This window comes from Symphalangus syndactylus, chromosome 11 (assembly GCF_028878055.3).
Source record: "Symphalangus syndactylus isolate Jambi chromosome 11, NHGRI_mSymSyn1-v2.1_pri, whole genome shotgun sequence".
Lineage (NCBI taxonomy): Eukaryota > Metazoa > Chordata > Mammalia > Primates > Hylobatidae > Symphalangus > Symphalangus syndactylus.
This window is the reverse complement of record NC_072433.2, coordinates 49,548,576-49,566,572: the sequence shown is the minus strand read 5'-3', so window position 1 is coordinate 49,566,572 and position 17,997 is coordinate 49,548,576. Positions and strand designations below refer to the sequence as shown.

Here is a 17,997-nt window from a genome sequence, read left to right as displayed (position 1 = left end):
TTTGACCCAGCCATCCCATTACTGGGCATACACCCAAAGATTATAAATCATGCTGCTATAAAGACACATGCACACATATGTTTATTGTGGCACTATTCACAATAGGAAAGACTTGGAACCAAGCCAAATGTCCAACAACAATAGACTGGATTAAGAAAATGTGGCAGATATACACCGTGGAATACCATGCAGCCACAAAAAATGATGAGTTCATGTCCTCTGTAGGGACATGGATGAAGCTGGAAAACATCATTCTCAGCAAACTATCGCAACAACAAAAAAACCAAACACCACATGTCCTCACTCACAGGGAGGAATTGAACAATGAGAACACTTGGACACAGGAAGGGGAACATCACACACAGGGGCCTGTCATGGGGTGGTGGGAGAGGGGAGGGAAAGCATTAGGAGATATACCTAACGTAAATGACGAGTTAATGGGTGCAGCACACCAACATGGCACATGTATACATATGTAGCAAACCTGCATGTTGTGCACATGTACCCTAGAACTTAAAGTATAATAAAAAAAATCCAAGAAAAAAATTTTGTATTGTGCTACAATTTACTTTTAAACAGGACAAAATAAAATGAACTAGCTATACATAAATCTAACAAAAATTTGTAAAGCATATGAGAAAGACCATAAAAAGTCTTTGAAATATAGGAAAGTCAGCATAAACAAATGGAAAAATACATCATGTTCTAAAGCAGAAAAACTCATTATTACTCAATCATCAATTTTTAGAAGTAATTAATAAATTTAATTTTGTCCCAATATAGATACCATCTGGTAGTGGAAGCAGGCATTTTATTGCAGAACTCCTATAGATGAAAACACAAATAAGAACAGTTAAGAAAACTCTGAAAAAATAGAATTGCTATCCCACCCTGTGAGACATGTTGATTTATGAATATGTGTATAGCTCAGTGGTACTAAAAAATCAGAAATAAACCACAGTGCATAAGAAAGTGTCTTTGCTTGTTCAGGCTGCTAAAACAAAGTACATTAGACTGGGTCATGTATAAATAACAGAAATGTGTTGGTCACAGTTCTGGAGGCTGGCAAGTTCAAGATTAAAGCACCAGCAAATTCAGTGTCTGGTGAGGGTCCCTTTTCTAATAAATGATGCCTTCTTGCTGTGTCTTCACATAGCAGAAGGGACAAGGGTGCTCCATTCAACCTCTATTACAGAATATTAATTACATTCATAAGGTTGAAACCCTTCTGAATTAGTCACCTCCAAAAAGCCTCCATGTTTTAAAACTATCACATTAGGATTAAATTTTTACAAATGAGTTTTTAGAAGAACACACAAATTCACTTCATAGCAAAAAGTTAATTGGCAATAAAAACTACTGTTGGGTAGGCATCATTAATGCTTTGGGTTTAATAATCTGATATTTCTATCATAAAGGTAAAAATAATGTATTAATTATAACTTGTAATTAAATAACAGTCAAATGAAAGATAAATCTATATGGCAAAAAAATCAAGTTTTTACAAGGTGAATTCTTACAGTTTGGATCAGAATTTTGGTGGTTTCTGGTGATGAATAAGAGGGTTTCCTCCTGTGACTTTTTTACTGAAGTTTCTGACAGGCTTGCTCAATTTCAAAGTGTATAAAAATCTTTTCTGTTTCTGTCTTTGAGAAATTCAAAATAAAATTGGCCTCCATGTGGTTGATCCTAAAACAATTATTCACTCAGTGCTGCTCTGCTGAGGAAGGGCACTGAATCTCACACGTCCAGAAGCATCATGTTCTGTCAGATACAGGATTTGTCCCTGAGCCAGAGCCTCATCATTCACACATGATCAGAGGCTTCCCCAGGCATGCACTGCTCTGCGCCCTCCCACACAGGCTCCGCTCTGAGCATCTGAATCAGAAGGTGACCAATGAACACGTGTCCTAGTACTCTAATTTACAGGGATTTTGTTTTCTCTTAATGATCACTTCCAAAGCTCTAGAGTCTTTCCTGACTCCACCTACCACATACAGATTGATTGGAAGATTTGGACAGAAGCTTCGGTCCTCACTCTAAGCTCTGCCCTGTTCCATCAACTCACTCCTCTAGAAGTAAAATAGTCTAATCACTCCTGAGAGACCACATGTCAGTGCATCTTTCTGTGCCAATAATTGAATAAAAGTGCTAAGAAAAACAGACCAGAATTTCTGCTGAGGGTTGCATCTAAGGGTCTACATGCCAGAGTTATATCTCTATTTTACACAGCTATTGACAAGTGTAATTTCATCTCTAGATAAAAAATTGAAGACAGAACCCCAGTGCGCAGAGGAAAAATAAAATGGAATTAATGCTCTATAAAATCCACCGTACCTCAGCTGTGGATTGCTAAGTCTCCTCAGCAAAAAGCAATTGTTCTCAATCTTCCAAAACAACTGTGGCTTCAGGCAGCTGGACACTGAGAGTGCAGGATGCTCACTGGGATTCCATGCCTACATCACAGAGGGATGAAATTCCTAAGAGAACGTGAAGCCTCCGGTCTTGTTCTGCCATTTGGTCTAACTAATACTCCCACTCATTCTGGCCCAACAGGACTCCCCAACTCTTCTCTGGGCCACACTAGGGAAAACTCAGAAAGACAAAAAGTTATTAACATGCCTCCATTTCTGTAGTTCCTGGGGTCTAATTTGTTCATTTTTAGGTTTTGGGTTTTTGTCTTTTCTCTACATCCACAGAATTTGTGTGTGCTATTCCAGTACCTATAATTTTAAGTAGTCATTTTTTTCTATTCTTTTCACCCATACTGTCTTCTAGTAATTTTTTTTCTAGTAGAGCCATATGATATGGACACAAGAACTTCTATATAAAAGTTCATCATAACTAAGTTGAGTATCCCATCCCCTCTTTGGGTTGGACTGCCATTCAGAGAATGTAAAAACAAGATTTGCCCGGCGTTCAGTTAAGGAAAAGAAAGACACATCTTGTCCAGGAATGGTCAGTGAGAAATCTCAAATTTTGAAAATGGATGCCTATAGACCTCAAAGATGTTCTCTTCATCTTGGAGTCAGTCAAGAAGAGATTTTTGGGTGCTTGGGGGACAGTCACATTCAATCAACACATTACATAGCCAACATGTGTGAACCTAGAGGAAAAAGAAAGCAAAATCAAACAGTTTGGCCATGTTAATAAGTTTAGTGATAAGAGCTACAATGTGATTTCAATGCAAGTGGTCACAAAAGTCTAAAAAATTACACAAATGAGCTTCAAGAGACACATGTTTTGGCTGGATTCAGCTGACTATTATCCTAAAGGTGTCAATAGTGGTGAGACATGACCAATACTTCAGGAATTGGGCCAAAGGCCAATACAGTTATTATGCCAGGAATGGTCTGGGGCCTTCTAAACTGTGAGACAAATTGGTAAACTTTCACCAGGAAGCACTATTTGGCATGCAGTGATGACCTCTGCATTACATATGGATTCAGGCTTGGTTTATTGGCTTAACTGTGGTTAGCATTTTCAGAAAAATGATCTGAAAGATCAGCAGCTGAAATTCTGTCTGATTTGAATCTGAAAAAAGATATCCTTAATCAAATAGCCTTTAGTTTCAATGTGGAAGACCAAACAGAACATGAGCAACAATCCAAAACCCTGAGCTTTTACCTTTAAGTGGAGCAGACACCCCTGCTTCAAGTTCTGTGTGTCTGGCAATGAGGTGAGACACCCACAGCAGCCTCGTGAACACCGTAAGGTGGCAGGTTTCTTGACTTGTCAGTGAGTTGGGGCTGGGCATTTAAAAAAATATTCACTGAATTGAAGACACCTTTGAGCCAGCAGTTTTTCTTCAAACAGTGAAGGGGGGTGTATTTGTTCAGTTTCACACTGCTGATAAAGACATACCCAAGAACTGAGCAATTTACAAAAGAAAGAGGTTTAATGGACTTACAGTTCCACGTGGCTGAGGACGCTTCACAATCATGGCAGAAAACGCAAGGCCTGTCTCACATGGGGGCAGACAAGAGAAGAGAGAATGAGAATAAAGCAAAGCAGATGGATTTCTCCTTATGAAACCATCAGATCTCATGAGACTTATTTGCTACCACAAAAACAGAATGGGAAAAAACCGCCCCCATGGTTCAATTATCTGCTACGGTCCCTCCCACAACACTTGGGAATTATGGGAGCTAAAATTCAAGATGACATTTGGATGGGGACACAGCAAAACCATATCAAGGGGCATAAAATTTTCACCAAAGAACCTAATTTTTCTTTTATAGCTAAGATGTTCTTGTGGCATTCCAATTTACTTTTAGAATGTGTTATATTCTAAGTGGTCTTCTGATATCTTGTAGAACTCAAATTTTCTCACTTCAAAACTGAAATATCAAGGTGGGAAGCCCCAAGCCATGATGTGCCAGGATTCAGTTTGACAAGAGCATTGTAGGAAGCTCAACACTGACTTTCAAATCCTTGGAAGTAGTAGTGTCAGGGAGATTATGTGTCAAAAAGTCTTAAGGGCCACCTCTAGGTGGAGGCTGACTCCCTGTCTCAGAAGCATCAAATGAAAACAATATCAAGTATTCCTTGGCTGCTGGAAGAATTGAGCTATGTAAATGTTCTCACATAGTTGCAGTGAACCTTAACTGGAAAACAAGACTATGCGATTTTGGCGATTTTATCAGTTACTGGCAGAGAGATGTTACCATTCTAGACAGGAGTATGAAGGCAGATGCTTCTAAATTAGGAGCCAACAGAACATCACCTATAGAGTTGAGCTTTTTGGACATCAGAGAGTAGAGGCATTCATGAAACATTCTGCCCTGCCACTTTGGCAAATGGCAGGGAAGTTTGTCTCACTTACACTTCTCTACCTGTTCCTCACCCAGTTTAGAATAATCCCCTCTGGCACTTATGGGACAGGCAAGGATAAAAACACCTAACCTGACAGTTGCTACTGTAGATTCTATGTAGAAACACAAGACTTTGATTTAGCTCAAAAAGTTCCACCTCCATTGTTATGTGTCCCTCCTGTCTTCACTGTCACCCTGCCCAAACACTACTAGTTGAGTTTTGCTGTTTGTTTTTATTTTATTGTTTACCTTTGTTTTATGTTATCCTGTATGTAAACACAGATTTACAAGTTACACTATCCTCAAGCCAGGGGAATACACAAGACCAATAAAGGCTGGCACAGGTGTGTGTAGAGGATAGGACAGGGCAATGGGAAGACATTATTCTCTTTAAACTTTTCACCCTGAGGTCTGTGCTGTCCCCTCACCTTTGTACCTTCCAGCATTTGAAGAGTATTCAGAATCAAAAGCTTCCAACTGATGAAGGAGGGTGAAGGACTTCATCTGGAGGATGAAGTCCAAGATCAAGGTGTGAGTAGTGTTTGTTTTCCCTGAGGCCTCCCTCCTGGGCTTGTATGTGGCTGCCTTCTCCTTGTTTCTTCATGTGGCTATTTCTCTGTGTGCACATTTGTATCCTTATTGTTGCAGGAAGTCAGGAACCCCAAACGGAGGGACCAGCTGAAGCCATGGCAGAAGAATATGGATTGTGAAGATTTCATGGGCATTTATTAGTTCCCCAAATTAATATTTTTATGATGTCTTATGCCTGTCTTTACTGCAATCTCTAAACACAAATTTTGAAGAGTTCATGGACACTTATCACTTCCCCAGTCAATACTCTTGTGGTTTCCTATGCCTGTCTTTACTTAAATCTCTTAATCCTGTCAGCTGAGGAGGATGTATGTCACCTCAGAACCCTGTGATAATTGCGTTAACTGCACAAATTGTAGAGCATGTGTGTTTGAACAATATGAAATCTGGGCATCTTGAAAAAAGAACAGGATAACAGCAATGTTCAGGGAACAAGAGAGATAACCTTAAACTCTGACCACTGGTGAGCTGGGCAGAATAGAGCCATATTTCTGTTCTTTCAAAAGCAAATGGGAGAAATATTGCTGAATGCTTTTTCTCAGCAAGGAACATCCCTAAGAAAGAGAATGTGCCACTGAGGGTGGTCCTCTAAAATGGCCCCCTTGGGTATGGCCATCTTGTATGGTCAAGCTACAGGGATGAAATAAGCCCCGGTTTCCCATAGCACTCCCAGGCTTATTAGGATGAGGAAATTCCTGCCTAATAAATTTTGGTCAGACTGGTTGCTCTCAAGAACTGTCTCCTGATAAGATGTTATCAATGACAATGGTGCCCGAAACTTCATTAGCAATTTTAATTTGTGCCGGTCCTGTGGTCCTGTGATCTCACCCTGCCTCTATTTGCCTTGTGATATTCTATTACCTTATGAAGTATGTGATCTCTGTGACCCACACCCTATTCGTACACTCCCTCCCCTTTTGAAAATCCCTAATAAAAACTTGCTGGTTTTGTGGCTTGTGAGGCATCACGGAACCTACCGAAATGTGATGTCTCCCCAGATGCCCAGCTTTAAAATTTCTCTCTTTTGTAGTCTGTCCCTTTATTTCTCAAACTGGCCAACACTTAGGGAAAATAGAATATAACCTATGTGAAATATCGGGGGTGAATTTTGCCTGATATCTGGCTGAATTTCCCCGATACCTTATCTCTTCTTTCATGGAGACATCACTTAGATTGGATTAGGACCCACCCTAAGGCCCTCATTTTAAAACATTTTATTGTAACTGATAAAAAATTGTCGGCCAGGCGCGGTGGCTCATGCTTGTAATCCCAGCACTTTAGGAGGCCGAGGCGGGCAGATCACGAGGTCAGAAGATCGAGACCACGGTGAAACCCCGTCTCTACTAAAAATACAAAAAATTAGCCGGGTGTGGTGGCGGGTGCCTGTAGTCCCAGCTACTCGGAGAGGCTGAGGCAGGAGAATGGCGTGAACCCGGGAGGCGGAGCTTGCAGTGAGCCGAGATTGCGCCACTGCACTCCAGCCTGGGCGACAGAGTGAGACTCCGTCTCAAAAAAAAAAAAAAAAAAAAAATTGTCTACATTTATGGTACTGTTTTGAAATATGCACACATTATGGAATGGCTAACTCAAGCTAACTGGCATATGTGTTACCTCACATACCCATCATGCTTTTGTTATGAGAACACTCAAAATCTACCATCTTAGCAATGCTCCAGAACAGATTACATTAACTGTAGTCACCAAGTGCAATAGATCTCTTGCACTTATTCTTTCTTACTGAAATTTTGTATAATGTGACCTCTCCACCACCCCACCTGCACCCCCAAAGACCTCATTTTAATGTAATTACCTCTTTGATGACACTTTCTTCAAATATGGCCACATTCTTAGGTACTGGGGGTTAGGGTGTCTACATACAAATTTTGGAAAGCACACAATTCAGCTCACAGCAGCCTCTGTGAGGATGTAATGTTTACATTGAGATCCCAGTAACCTAGCAACGGAGGGAATGACATACAAAGATTCTGGGGAAGAAAATTCCAGGCAGATGATTTTATTGAGCAATAATCCTGAAATGGGAGCCAGCAGGGTGAGTTTGAGGAAGCAGAGACCAGTGATGGCAAGGAGCGGGTGTGGAAAGCAAGCAGAGGAGGTGAACTCACAGAGTTCCAGTGAGATAAGGAAACTTGACTGTGATTTAATTCCCTATATGGTGAGAAGCCATTGGAGGGTTTTAAGCAAGAGGCACAATCAGATTTATATGTTTAAAAGCTTTTTCCAGCTGCCTTATGGATAATGCATTCTAAAGAGGGTGAATATGGAAACAAAGATCGTTTTGTCACAGGTCAGGTAAAAGTGATAGTGGCTTAGACTGGATGATATGGAATCAGAATGAAGTAGGTGGATTGAGGATAGATTTGTGCAAGAGGCTATAGTGGCTATAGGACCTGTTGGTTTGTTGCTTGAAAGGGAAAAGGGTCTTCAAGACTACTGCTACATGTTAGTCAAGTTAAGAAAGTTTCCAGAGATATGGTGGGGCCCTTTCTGAGACAGAAAAGAACAGGAGAACAGGCTTTGGGAGAACATCCAAGTGATCTAGTATTTTCCTAAGAGCATGGTTCAGGAAACTTGGTAGAGCCTGGGCATCCTCAGAAGTACTGACACACTCCTCCCACTGGGTCATTTTAGCACTGACACTCAGACACAGAGCATGGAAATTCCCAAATAAGAAGAGATGTGATGCTGTAGGAATGCAAGAGCAGTGAGGAGGTTGGTGGGGCTTTGCAGCACACCAGCTGTGTGATCTCAGTGGAGACCTGCTGCATCTGGCCTGTGTGAGGTCAGTCTCCAGCACAGCGGGGATAAGAGCACCCACTTCATAGATCTGTCTTGAGGATTCAACAGAGTCACACTCTTGAAATGAATGCAAGTCCTGTCACATGCTGGGCCATTTGCAAGAATTATTATTGGTATTATAATTAATATCCTTGGTGTTATTATTAATATCCTCAATACTGATGGCACATCAGCTGAAGGACTCCATCAATAACTTCAGAGATATCCAAACGCCCTCAGTCTTCACTCTTCCATACATTTCTCCAGTCTAGTAACCAAACCACTCTCACTTCAACCTTGTTTTTGTTTTTAAGTTAGATCAGTGGCTCTAGGCATGTCCCTAAGGCTCTGAGCAGTTTGTCAGTTGTGTTCTGTCCACCCCAGGTCTTTGACAGGCATTGATACTCTTTAGGAGATCTAGGAAGCTTGTTTGTACTCCTCCTTTCCAGGGAGATTAATTGTGAATGAATATTGGATTGGTCAAGTGCTCTCTGCATCTGTTGAAGGGAACTTCTGTTGCTTTCCTTTATCCTATTACTTTGTGTAATGCATTGATTGATTATTGAATAGTCAGCACTGCATTTGTAAAAGAATTCCATTTGGACTTGTTCAGGAAAGTAGTCATGTAAATAGCCTTAATTTTTTCATGTATTTATTGACAAATCTATATTATGTTTGTGTGAGGAAAACACTTTTGCAAATTGACTGTAATTTTCTGAAAAGTTTATAACTCTGTATCTCTTTTATGTATCACTTTACAATATTTCAATTGTAGTAAAAACACATAAAATTTACCATTCTATACCTTTTTAATTGCATAATTTAGTAGTATTACATATATCTACATTGTTATGCAACAGGCTTCTAGAGCTTTTCCATTGCAAAACTAATACTCAATACCCATTAAACAACAACTGCCCATTTTACCCTCTCCTGAGCCCCTGACAAACACATTGTACTTTCTGTTTCTATGAGTTGGACTACTTAAGATATATCATAAGTGGAATCATACACTCATTGTCACTTTGTTTTCTGGCATATTTTACATAACATAATGTCCTAAAGGCTTATTGTTATTGTAGCAGGTGATAAGAATTCCTTTTAAATCATATTTTATTGTATGTATATATCATATTTTCTTTACTTAGTTATCTGTCAAGGGACATTTAAGTAGCTTCTACCTTTTGGATTTTGAGAATAATTCTGTTATAAACATGGGTGTGCAAGTGTTTTTTTTCAAGTCCTGTTTTGAAAATTTAGATAGATATCCAGAAATGAGATTGCCAGATTGTATTATAATTCCATTTTTAATATTCTGAGGAAGTTCTGTACTATTTTTCATAATGTCTGCATTATTATTTTTTTCACCACCAGTGCACAGTGCTCTGATATCTCTACATCCTTGAAAACATTTATTATTTTTTCTTGTTTGATAGTGGCCATCCTAATGAGCGTGAGGTAATATCTCTTTGGGGTTTTGCTTTTTATTTCTCTAGAGTCATAGTTTTGAGCATCTTTTCAAATTCCTCTTGGCCATTTGTATAGCTGATTTTTAAAAACATCTGTTGAGCATTTTGCTTATTTTAAAGTATGATTATTCATTTTTTGCTATTGAGTTTTAGAAGTGGTTTATACATTCTGGATATTAACTTCTATTAAATATGTTATTTGCAATTTTTTTCTCATTTCTTCAGTGGCATTTTTACTCCACTAAATGTTTTCTTTGATATCCAGAAAGCTTATTAGCACTTGATGTAATTCCATTTTTCTGTTTTTATTCTTGTTACTTCTGCTTTTAATGTTATACTAAAAAAAATTACCAAGATAAATGTCATGATTGTTTACCCTAAAAGAGTATTTTAAGAGTATTTATTTTAAGAGTTTTATAGCTATCTACTTACATTTAAATGTTTAATTCATTTAAGTTATTTTTGTATATGGTGTAAGTGAAAAGTTCAATTTCATTTTCTTTTATTTTGATATTCAGTTTTTTTATAACACTATTTGTTAAAGACTCTGTTCTTTCCCCTTTGTTCAGTCATGGCAATTTGATTGAAGATTATTTGATGATATTCATGAAGGTTTATTTCTGAGTTCTCTATTCTGTTCTGTCATCTATTTGTCTTTCTGTTTGTATTTCTATAGTTTTGTATTATGTTTCGAAATTAGGAAGTGTGATACCTCCAACTTTATCCTTCTCTAAAGCTACTTCAGCTACTCATTGTCCCTTGAGATCCCATAGGCATTGAATCTGTAGACTACTTTGGGTATTGTGGATGTCTTCACAATATTGTCTTCCAATTCTTGAATAAGAGCGTGCTTAAGTTTGTTGTTTAATTTTCACATATTTTTAGAATTTGTAGTATTTTTTCTGCTATTGATTTGTAATTTTATTCCCTTTTAATCAAAAATAATAGTTTGTAATATATATATATATTTTGAGACAGGGTTTTGTCCTGTTTCTCAGGCTGGAGCACAGTGGCTCACTCATGGCTAGTCAAAGCTTCGATCTCCCAGGCTCAAGCAGTCCTCCCAGTTCATCCTCCTAAGTAGCAGGAAGCACAGCCATGCCCAGCTAATTTTTTAATTTTATATTTTGTAAAGACAGGGTTTTCTTATGTTACCCAGGCTGGCCTTGAACTCCTAAGCTCACTCAGTCCTCCCAATTCAGCCCCCCAAAATGCTGGAATTATAGACATGAGCCACCATCCCTGGGCCATATTTTAATATTTTAAAATTTAGTAAAACCTGTTTTGTGTCCTAGTAGGTCATCTATCAAGAAGAACATTTCATGACTCATTGAAAAGCCTTTGTATTCTGATGTTATTGTGTGGAGTGTTGTTTTTTTTCCCTTTTTTTCTTTTCACTTTTATTCAACATGACTAGTGTATTCTGTATGTCTTTTAGGTTTACACAGTTTGCAGTGTTATTCAAATATGTTCTCATGGTAATTGTTTCTCTAACTATTTTTGCATAGCTATTTCTTTCTTCATTTGTGTCAATATTAGCTTTATATGTTTGGGAACCCTGGTGTGAAGGGTTATTATAAATACAGCTTTCTTCATTTCTGTCAATATTAGCTTTATATGTTTGGGAACCCTGGTGTGAAGGGTTATTATTAATATCAGCTTCCCCAGTGAATTGACACTTCTGTCGTTATATCATATCTTTCTTTGTTTCTTAATATAGTTTTGATTTAATGTGTATTTTGCATAATTTTGACCACTCTTGCTGTCATTTGATTGCAATTTTCCAAGGAGCTATTTTTCATACTGCCACTTTTAGCCTATCTGTGTGCTTAGATCTCAAGTTAGTTTCTTATAAACAGCAGAAAATAAATCTTATTTTTAAAATTTCTTTAGCCAATTTATCTGTTTTTATTGGCGTTTTTACTCCATGTATAAATTCACTTTAATTCTGAAAATAATGGAAAATTTCCATTTTGTTAATAGTTCTACTTATTTCTTGTAGCTATTTTCTCCTCTTTTCTGCTCTTATTGCCATTCTTTGTATGTAATTGATTTTTATGGTGACATGTTTTTATTTCTTTTTATTTTAATTTGCCAGGGCCAAATAGCAAGATAAAAGCTTTGTCTTTAATCCAATCTCTTGACATCTAAACACTGGAGGTCAAGGTGATGGACAGATCTAAAAACATGGGATTTTCCCCTTCTGGGACCCCATAATTTTTGGACTGCTGTCTGATCTCTGGAGGAGTGATGAAACCACACCAAGCAGCAGTGGACAGCAGTGTTCTACCTGTGAAAACTTGTTTCTTGTAGGCCCATCCTGTCTCTCAGGGCACCACTTCTCATGCCCGTGAAACAGGAGTGATATTGGCAGAGAAGGAGCATTCCCTCCCATCTGGAAGAAAAGGAGGATTCAGGCCCTTTACCTCACTAAGGTCAGAAAAGTCAGAGTGCACTGAGATGCACTTGCAGTATGGCAGCCACTGGCTACAGGGGGCTACCGAGCACCTACATTGTTCTCAGTATGAACTGAGATATGCTGGGGAAAAATACAAGAAAATGTTTTAAAGATTTACATATATGTATCTTTAATAATTTAATTCTGATCATTTGTTAAAATATTTTGGATATATTAGGTGAGGTTATTAAAAGCAATTTCACTCATTTTTCATTTTTTATGTTGCTGCTAGAAAATTTTAATCAACACATGTGGCTCACATTTTACTTCTATTCACATTGCTGCAATACAGAATTGCCTATTTTCAAAGCTCAGGCTGCCTCAAAAGCCAAGAGACCACAAAGATTGTAAAATCTAAAATTTAAAATAATTGTCATTGGTCACCCATGGTGGCTCATGCCTGTAATCCCAGCACTTTGGGAGGCCAAGGTGGGTGGATCACTTGAGCTCAGGATTTTGAAACCAGCCTGGCCAAAATGGCAAAATCATGTCTGTACTAAAAATACAAAAATTAGCTAGGCAAAGTGGTGGGCACCTGTAATCCCAGCTACTTAGGAGGCTGAGGCAGAAGAGTTGCTTGAATCTGGGGTCAGAGGTTGCAGTGAGCTGAGATCGCACCACTGTACTCCAGCCTGGGTGACAGAGTGAGACTCTGTCTCAAAAAAATAAAAATAAAAATAATTATCATTATATTGTTTTCATTTTGAATAATACACACACATTCACACACCCCATCCTCCCACCCCAAAACACACACAGAGTGAGGGAGAGAAAGAGAAAGAGGATCTCACTCTGTCACCCAGGCTGGAGTGCAGTGGCCTGATCTCAGCTCACTGCAGTCTCTACTTCCTAGGTTTAAATGACCCTCCAACCTAAGTCTCCCAAGTAGCTGGGACCACAGACACACCACACCATGCCTGGCATATATATATATGTGTATATGTATATATATGTGTGTGTGTATATATATATATATATATATATACACGTGTATATATATATATATATATATTATATATATATATTTGTAGAAAACCTGGGGGTGGGGTGCTCACACTATGTTTTCCAGGCTGGTCTCGAACTCCTGGTTTGAAGATCTCCTCTCACCTCAGCCTACCAAAATGTTGGGGTTACAGGTGAGATTTACTGTGTTTGGCTATATATATATATATATACATATATATATATATATATAGATATAGATATATATATATATATATATATAATTTATAAACAAAAATAACCTTATATACAAGGTTAAATGCAAGTGTTTCACAGAGAGGGCTGGGCTTCAGCATAAGGAGGAAGTCCTGCCTGGAAAAGGCTGCAACTAGGAACGTTTCACTCTGTCTTCATTTGGCTACAAGTTGGTTCACATTCTGTCACTCAGAACCAGAAGGGCCAGTGCCTGAATCCTATTAGCCAATCACTGGTTCTGGGGGAAAAACTGTCTTAAAACTATTATTTTCATGCTTAGTCATGCTAATTTTCAGTGAGAAACTTAAGATTAGTTAACATAACAAGACTTTAAGATTTTAAATTACTAAATAAAAAATTAAAATTATGACATAGGTACCTCCTTTAATGCTTTTTGGAAGGGTTTCAAGTATCTATGTTATGTATTGAAACCTATTGTTTCTGTAAGCCTTACTCTTAAGTCAAAACAACCTTGATGTTATTGTTAACAAATACTTAGCATAAATCCTACCATTAGGCAAATTTATATGGTGATTTCCATTGTCCTACACATTCCTTTCATGTGATAAGTGTCTGGGTTTAGGGGGTAACACTGCAAGGATCCACCATCTTCAGCCATCTGAGATATAGCTTCTATTCATAAGTCCCTCTTACATGTTTCTTCCTGAGAAACTTGATCTGTCAGCCTCTATCTTCACCCTCTCAACTCCCTTGGCCTTTAAATGTAGGTTTACATATACTTACTCATGACAAAACAAGGTTTTATATATATGGTCTCTCAGTTTCTAATGGAACAGGAATTAAAAGAAACTAAAGAATGTGTCAGCAAAAACTCAGTTGTATGTAAGAAAACCCAATTCTCCCTGAGGAAGAGAAAGAGTTGGAGTCCTTTAAAAATTAACTGCTTGTTTTTCTGCCTGTGGCTAGTGAGCATTATCTCTCCCTTTCCCAGGCATTGTGAACACCCTGTTTCTCTAACTGTGCAGCTTGCCCTGAGATTCACCACGGCCTCTTCTTGGTCTTGAGGGTGTTGCTGTTCTACTGGGATGGGGGCTCAGCTGACAGAACAAATAAGAGCTTCTGGAAATAGTGGCAGCTGTGAGGCTACCAGGAGCACACCTCAGGCTTCCCACTGCCTGCCTAGGAGTCCCTAAAAAGCAGGGCCTAATGTTGACCAGGGAGTCATAGCCACAGGTTTTCTGGAGCTGGCTGCAAGACAGAGTCTTCCCCTACTCTCTTCTGATCTGCTCGGCCCTCACCTTTTATTCTGACTGTGTCACACTTCAAACCACAAATTCCTCCTCAGTCAGTAGATGACAATTATCTCTTGTCACTGAAGCAGCTGCATTTCCTGGAGGACTTTGGTCTGGAGACAGAAAAAAGGGCAGGATTCTGACAGATCCTGGGTGGAAGATGATAAATGAGAATGGTGGGGGAGGGATGGGACAGGGGTTAGTCTCTGGGACTTTTCTTTTAAAGGGACCCACCCTCCCCTCCAATCCCATGTAGCCCCAACCTGTTCTCAGAGTTGGATATCAACAGTCCCTCTACTAGGAATTTATCATTGATTCTATTCCCCTAATCAAACCCTCCATTGGGATGGATCTCCTCCTTCTCTGTGTATCAAACCTTCCCAACAAATCTAAGATGCAGAGGATGGAACCAGGGAGTGTCCTCTTCAGGGTGGTCTCTGAATATCGCATCCCCACCCTCCCTCGAAGTGAGGGTGCCAGCTGCTCACGTTTCTCCTTCATTAGTGTTGTTTATATTTTCCTAGAAGGTAGGTGGCCAAGATCCCTCAGAAAGGGCCTCTGGCCCATGACTAGCCCTCATCCCCTCTACTTCCCATGCTGCACCACCATCAGGGTTGCCAAGGTCAGGGCAAGTGCATAAAACAGGACTTGAAACTGCATCAGGTTCTGGGTTCCACAGAAGGGACACTGAGGCTCAGTGACCTTTTGTCCTGATTCTTTGTGATGATGAAGTCCTTGGAAACAAAGAAGGTACTCAACAACTTAGGAACTTCCTGTTTTAGGAGGGGCCCAGTTTCTCTCTTCTCCAATGAGCACCACCTAAGGCAGAGGCTGAGACTCACTTATACAGCTTCACCACTCAAGGAATAGGGACTGGTGTCTTTGCTGGAGCCTCCATCACTCATAGATAAGATGGACCTGACACCCACATTCACAAGGGCATCTGGTAGGCTCTCAGGAAAGGAGGTTTGCTGAGTGCTGCAATCTCAGGACTCAGTCCAGGACTCTGTCCTCACAAGCTTCAGGATGCTGGTCCCCACCCTGCCTGCCTGCCCCAGTCTCACACACGTCCATATAATCCTTTACGACAATTTCCAAGCATCATCAGGTCAGTGAGAAGTGTGTCGAGCGAGAGCACAGCACCCTGTGCCATCAAGGTGGTAGCAGTGATGAGCACCAATTCTCAGCTTCCCCCACAAGGCCTGTCCTTTGAACTCTCACCAACCCCTGGCTCCTTGACATCCCTACCCAAGTCTCCCACTTGGAGCAGCCAAGGATCCTCAGAGTCCTTACCAGAAATCTTTCCCTCCTCTTTCCACAGCTGGCCTCCAAAGACACCAAGTACCTCCTAGTTAATTCTATGGTAGGAATTTAACAAGTCACAAAGTAAGGTTGTCCCCACCCTCACTCTTCTCCAAATCCACTGTGAACTCAGCTGTCTAAGGCTCTTTCTCTGGTTTCCCTAATGAAGGCATTCCAAGCACTGTGGCCACAGGAGGGAAGGGCCAGAGGAGGAAGACACTCTGGTCTCTTGATGTGGAGAACTCCAGCTGGGAGGGAGGAGCCCTATCCTTGACTTCTTGGAGCCCCTCCCTGCCACAGCCACAGGCCTACTCACCTGCAGCAGCAGCAGCACCATCCAGACTCTCTAAAATGTTCCCTACCTAGCAGAGTCAGAAACAGGGTCAGTGAGACTGTGCTTCCCACATCGAGTTACTCCCTAATCCCATTGACATCAGATCTTGGATAACTGTCTGAGGCAGCTGGTGCAATTCTCCCACCACCTCCAGTGAGCCCTGATTCTAGATTTACTCCCAGCTCCAACATTCACTGCCTGCGTAACCCTGGGCATGCAGCCAGGGCACCCTGAGACTGTTTCCTCATCTGGGAAGTGTGACGGGAACACCTTCCTTACAGGGCCTCCTGAGGACTCAGTTGCATGTGGCTATCACCACTGTTCTCACTATCATCCCTCTCAGGAAGAGGGAGGCACAAAAACTCTCAAATTTCCTTCTTCCTTTGAACCTTATGATGACCCTCTGAGGACTGCACAACAGGCTTCCTGGATTTTCCAGATGAGGAAACAGAGGCCCAAAGAGGGAAGTGACTTGCCCAGGGCCCCACAGGAGAAGCTGGCTCCTCCTCCCTCCTTCCCCAGCTGCCTTCATGGCACACACTAGCACCACCACTGACCACGGTCCCATCCTCTGGACTCTGTGGGTGTCCACATCACCATCCAGGCCCAGATTTGGTGGAAAAAATATGGTGTCTTGGGAGGCCTGATTGAGCAGGGCAAGCTTGTTCCAGCTTCACTGGAATTGCTATCCTACAAGCCGCATTTGAGGCTATGACAAAGACTTCACCTCCCTTATGATCCACCACGGGAGACTCCCACACAGGACTCTCTCTTTATCCACTCCGCGCAGCTTCTGCAAATAAAATTGTGCCCATGCCCCACCTAGCAGCTGCTGCCCTCCAGTGTCTCTTGTACCCAGGGCTGATCACACCCACCTTTGGAAATTTGCTGAAATTCAGGAGGACATAAGCAGATTTTTGGCTCAAACAGGTTGCTTCAGCCTTGTGTCCTGGGCCATCTCCTCTGGCCTTCAGAAGGCCGCTGCCAGCCTCAGTGTGTCAAGCCCTGATGCTAGCAGCCTTCAGGAGGCAGAAGATGACTTCTCTACAATTCCCCACCCTGTTGGCCAGGCCTGGGAAGGACTCGAGGTCTCCATGGTGGCTTCTGAGTGTCCAGCACTCAGTGGTCCCATTGTGATGACAAGGAGGATAGCCAGAAGTACCGGGTTGAAGAAGACGGAGGACAAACAGGAGGAGAAGGTGAGCTTCCAGAAAAAGGCCCACCACAAACGCTTAGTGCCTGGGTGGGCGCAGGGATTGCTGGGTGCTGCTTGGGGGCAAGGCCTTGGGCCCTCTGGAGATCACCATGATAACCACCCACTGCCAGGAGTCACCAGGGATTGTCTGAAAAGATTTGAAAATGATACACCCCCCAGTTACTCAAGAAATGGAAGAAGCTGTAGCCACAGCAGCTCAGCTGATCCAGGCCACTGTGGGGCAAAGGGACCTGCACTGAGTACCCTTTGGACTGCAGCCTGGGCATGCAGCCTGAGTCTGGGGCACCAGCAGAGCTCAGCCCATGCCTCCACCACCCTTGCCCTCTTCTGGTTTGTACATCATCTGGCTGTTCCAAGATTCTAGTGGCTTGATCTCTGTCCTGCCAGGGAAGTGTCCAAGGTTGGAGAGACAGAGCAGTGGGAGTGGGAATGCTGGGCGCTGCAAGAAAAGAGGACAGAGGTAGTCATCTTGTCCTGCTCAGAGAGAAGAGGAGAGGCCAAAGTTCATGACACACTGTCTTTTTAGGGGGCCTCCCATTCAAGTCCTATCCAGTCTCCACTGTTCTA

At 41.1% G+C, this 17,997-nt stretch overlaps 1 long non-coding RNA gene across 3 annotated transcripts; it reads right to left on the bottom strand.

Moving 5' to 3' along the window:
- Positions 1-741: 741 nt before the first annotated feature.
- LOC129492807 (uncharacterized) lies at positions 742-17,735 on the bottom strand. Of its 3 annotated transcripts, XR_010114427.1 has the most exons (7): positions 17,090-17,735; positions 14,585-14,727; positions 5,251-5,492; positions 3,911-3,960; positions 3,002-3,106; positions 2,338-2,456; positions 742-825 (listed from the first exon to the last, which is right to left on the bottom strand). It is a non-coding gene; the product is annotated as an uncharacterized lncRNA (long non-coding RNA). The 3 variants fall into 3 exon arrangements; XR_008660955.2 differs by lacking the exons at positions 14,585-14,727; positions 17,090-17,735 and adding an exon at positions 7,216-7,330; XR_010114426.1 differs by lacking the exons at positions 5,251-5,492; positions 17,090-17,735 and having other exon boundaries at positions 14,585-14,690.
- Between the last annotated feature and the right edge of the window lie 262 nt (positions 17,736-17,997).